The sequence below is a fragment of the Petaurus breviceps genome, unplaced genomic scaffold (genome assembly GCF_028583685.1).
Source record: "Petaurus breviceps papuanus isolate PSGF00001 unplaced genomic scaffold, PetGlider_PUasm1.0 90822, whole genome shotgun sequence".
Taxonomy (NCBI): Eukaryota; Metazoa; Chordata; class Mammalia; order Diprotodontia; family Petauridae; genus Petaurus; species Petaurus breviceps.
In genome coordinates this window covers 22,080,487-22,085,129 of record NW_027187351.1, presented here as the reverse complement: position 1 = coordinate 22,085,129, position 4,643 = coordinate 22,080,487, and positions in this window count along the sequence as shown.

The window sequence follows — 4,643 nt, the reverse complement described above, 5'->3', positions numbered from 1 at the left end:
TATCTATCTATCTATCTATGTATCTATCCATCTATCTATCTATCTATGTATCTATCCATCTATCTATCTATCTATCTATCTATCCATCTATCTATCTATCTATCTATCTATCTATCTATCTATCTATCTATCTATCTATCTATGTATCTATCTATCTATCTATCTATCTATCTATCTATCTATCTATCTATCTATCTATCTATCTATCTATCTATCTATCTATCTATCTATGTATCTATCCATCTATCTATCTATCTATGTATCTATCCATCTATCTATCTATCTATCTATCTATCTATCTATCTATATATCTATCTATCTATCTATCTATGTATCTATCCATCTATCTATCTATCTATGTATCTATCCATCTATCTATCTATCTATCTATCTATCCATCTATCTATCTATCTATCTATCTATCTATCTATCTATCTATCTATCTATCTATCTATCTATCTATCTATCTATCTATGTATCTATCCATCTATCTATCTATCTATGTATCTATCCATCTATCTATCTATCTATCTATCTTTCTATGTATCTCACAATTACCTATAATTACCTATATGCACATCATCTATATCTATAGATGGATCATACATTTCACACACAACCATACAAACACAAACACACAAACACCTCCCTTTCATAATCTTAACCTTGCCACAACTGTAGTTAATAGTAGTTGATTCTAGACCTCCTTAGGACAAAAAGGGAAGCCTTTCATTTCTGATCGTGTCAGTGACAACTCTTTCATCTACACTGCGTCAATCATTTATGATTTATATTAATTTTAGAGAATGGTTTGAGAGTTAGGTAAAGGTGAGAATCTTGTTTCTTACACCATTACTGTTAACCTAGTTTTCTAACACAAAAGCTTTTTTAACTGTTAGAAATGCTACATCTCTCCTCTTTCATCCTCTTTAGAAAATGATAGCGGGTTCATCTTACATGATATAAGGTTAATCATTCTTAAGGTCTTCTCATGTTAAAAACAATAACCTGCATCTAAAAGCACACATATAACCAAAAGAATGATATGCAATTATGTCCTTGCCTGAGATGTCACAGGATATATAATAGTCTAGATATTTTATAATTTCATAGGGTCAGATGAAAAGTAACTATAGATAAATTATGGGAAACTCTTTGGTCTATTGCTTTGGAGTTTTTTTTCTTTTTTTGTAATATTTTCAGTTCATAATTCCAAGAAAGTGCAGACTCCTAGAAATAGTAAAAATAAAATATTTACATCCTATGAAATATAAGATCTTAAAGTGTGAAAGCTGTCCCCTCACCTCAATAAAAATAATTAGGATGAATACAGAGAAACATGGTGAGATTTATTTGAATGAATGGTGAGTAAAGTCAGCATAAGAAAATAATAGAACATATAAAACAAACACTATTACAAATGGAAAGAATAATCGTAAAAATATCAAAAATGAATTTGAAAAATTATAAATACCAAGTATGACTCTTATGAATAGGTGAGGAAAGACTTACAATCCATTCATTTTAAGAAGTTGGAGATATATGAGTGTAACACACTGCACACATTTTCATATTTTTGTGATATATTGGTCAATAGGATTGATATTTGGGGCAATTAGGTGGTCTAGGGAATAGAACACTCGGCATGGAGCCAGGGTAACCTGAGTTCAAAAAGACACTTAGACACTTACTAACTGTGTGATTCTGAAAGAATTGCTTAATTCTGTTTGTGTTAGTTCCCTTTTCTGTAAAATAAGCTAAAACATGGCACTCCGTTATCTTTGCCAAGAAATCCCCAAATGGGGTCGTGAATAATAAGACATGATTGAAATAACTAAACAATCACAAAATGATTGATGTTGTTATGCTGATGTAATTATATCTGCTATATTGATTCAAATTTTGATTTTTGATATATTAATTTTTCTACTTTTTTCCTTTTAAAAATGCATCATTTTGGGGGCAGAGTCAAGATGATGGAGTAGAAACAGAACTGCCATGCGGCTCCAGCTTCCACCTTCCCCAATTCATGTAAAGGGGGACTCTGAAGAAACTCTGGAGCTACAGAAACCACAAGATGACACAGAAAATCTGACCTCCCACTGAGGACAGCCCAGCAGGCCGGCAGGAATTGGCCAGCGTAGAGCTCTGGGAGCCCAGCCTAGCTCCATGCTGAGGTTTTAGCCCCATGGCAGTCCTGACCTACCAACAGCTGGAGGGACTCTAGATCACCAGAAGCTGTAGCCGTCTCCAGAATTATCAACACATAGAAGTAAAGGACAAAGTGATAAGTCAGTGCAGTGTGGACTTTGGGACCACTCGAGTATATGGGCTTCTGCCCCAGGGCAAGAAGCAGCTGAGAAGCCTTGGCACAGCCAGCAACACATTGCAGCTTCAGCTCCTGGCCTGCAGACTGTAGGGGGACCAGGCAACCAGTCTGAGGGGTAATCACTCTTGCTTTAACCTGCTTGAATCTGGATTGTAGTCTAGGGTGGAGGTCCTAGGCTATGTGACCAGCTTGCCAGAGCATGTGGAGGCTTCAGAGAGGGCACCTAACTAATTCTTCCAGCAGCTGAGAAAACCCCAGCATTTGGGATGGAAGCTCCCCTGTCTGGTGGCAGAGTCCTACTGTGGCAAGAGGCCCTGGTGACATGACCAGACAGGGGAAGCAAAGCAAACAGAAGAATCCAACATTCAACTCCTATTTTAGGGACAAGGGGAATCTAGGCATGCAACAGGAGGAGGACAGTGGGGTCAGAACTCCTGCACAAAAGCTTCAAAGGAAAATATGAGCTGGTCACAAGCCATACAGGACCTTAAGAAGCAGATAGGAGAAGTGGAGGAAAAATTGGGAAGAGAAATGAGAAAAATGCAAGAAAATTATGAAATGAGAGTCAACAGCCTGAGTGAGGAAAATCATACCTTAAAAAACAGACTAAATGAAATGGCAAAAGAAGCTCAAAAAGGCAATGAGGAGAAGAATGCCTTTAAAAGTTAAATTTGCCAGATGGAAAAAGAATCTCAAGAGCTCACCGAGGAGAGTCATTCCCTCAGATTAAGAATGGACTAAAGGGAAGCTATTACCTTTAAGAGAAATCAAGATGCTGCTAAACAGATCCAAACAAATGAAAGAATAGAAGGCAATGTGAAATATCTCATGGGAAAAACCACGGACCTGGAAAATAGATCCAGGAGAGATAATTTAAAAATTATTAGACTACCTGAAAGCCACGATGAAAGAAAGAACCTAGAAATCATCCTCCACGAAATTCTCAAGGAAAACTGACCTGATGTTTTAGAACCAGTAGGCAAAATAGAGATTGAAGGAATCCACCTATCACCTCCTGAGAAGGATCCCAAGGGGAAAACTACTGGGAATATTGTAGCCAGATTCTGGAGTTCCCAGATCAAGGAGAGAATATTACAAGTAGCCAGGAAGAAACAATTTGAATATTGAGGAAGCACCATTAGGATGGCACAGGATCTGGCAGCTTCTACACTGAGGTATCAAAGGACCTGGAATATGATATTCCAGGGTTCAAATTAGCTGGGATTGAAACCAGGAATCACTTACCCAGTAAAACTGAGTATCATATTTCAGGGGAAAGTGTGGTGATTCAGTAGAATAGAGGACTTTCAAGCATTCTTTTTTTTAAAAAAGCAATTGGGTTTAAGTAACTTGCTCGAGGTTACACGGCCAGGTGTTTCTGGTTGGGTGCTAAGTGTCTGAGCCCAGATTCTATCCCAGGTCATCCCGATTCTGGGGCCAGTACACTTACTCGCTGTGCTACCTGGCCACCCCACTTTCAAGCATTCTTGATGAAAAAAACAGAGTTGAATAGAAAATTTGACATTCAGATAGAAGAAGGAAGAGAAGCTTGACAAGTTAAACAGGAAAAAGAAATCAGAAGGCACTTATCAAGTTGAACTATTAACATTCCTATATGGAAAAATGAAAATTGTAACTTATGAAACTTTTCTCAGTATGAAAATAGTTGAAGAGAATAAAAATATGTGTATATATATATGTATATATGTATGTATGTATATATGTGGCTATTTCAGATGGTATATGGGCATATGAATACATATGTGAATGTTTGTATATATGTTTACAGGTATACATGGATAGAGGGCACAGGTCCAATTTAATAGGAAGGGATGATACTTGAAAGGTGAAGTTGAGAGGTGAGAGAGGAATACAATGAGAGGATATGAAGAGAGACAGAACGAGGTAAACTATCTCATTTAGAAGAGGAAATGGAATATGGTTGCAATGGAGGGGAAGAATAGGAGGGCAAAAAGGAAGGGGTCAGCCTTATTCTCATTGAATTTGGCTCAGGGAGGGAATGAAATACAAACTGAACAGGGCATTTCACCCTACAGGAGAGTGGGGGGAAAGGGAATGAGAGGGGGAATGATGGAAAGGAGAGCAGTTTGGGGGCTAGGGAAGTTAGAGGCGCCCACTTTTGAAGGGAGATGGGATAAGAGTAGAGAGTGGAGCAAGTGGGGGATGGGATGGGAGGGAGGGAAAAATAGTCAGTCTTTTAAAATATATCTACTATGTTATTGTTTCGCATTAGCTACACATGTACAACCTATACTGAACTGCTTATCTTCCCAGTAAGGATAGGTGACAAGGG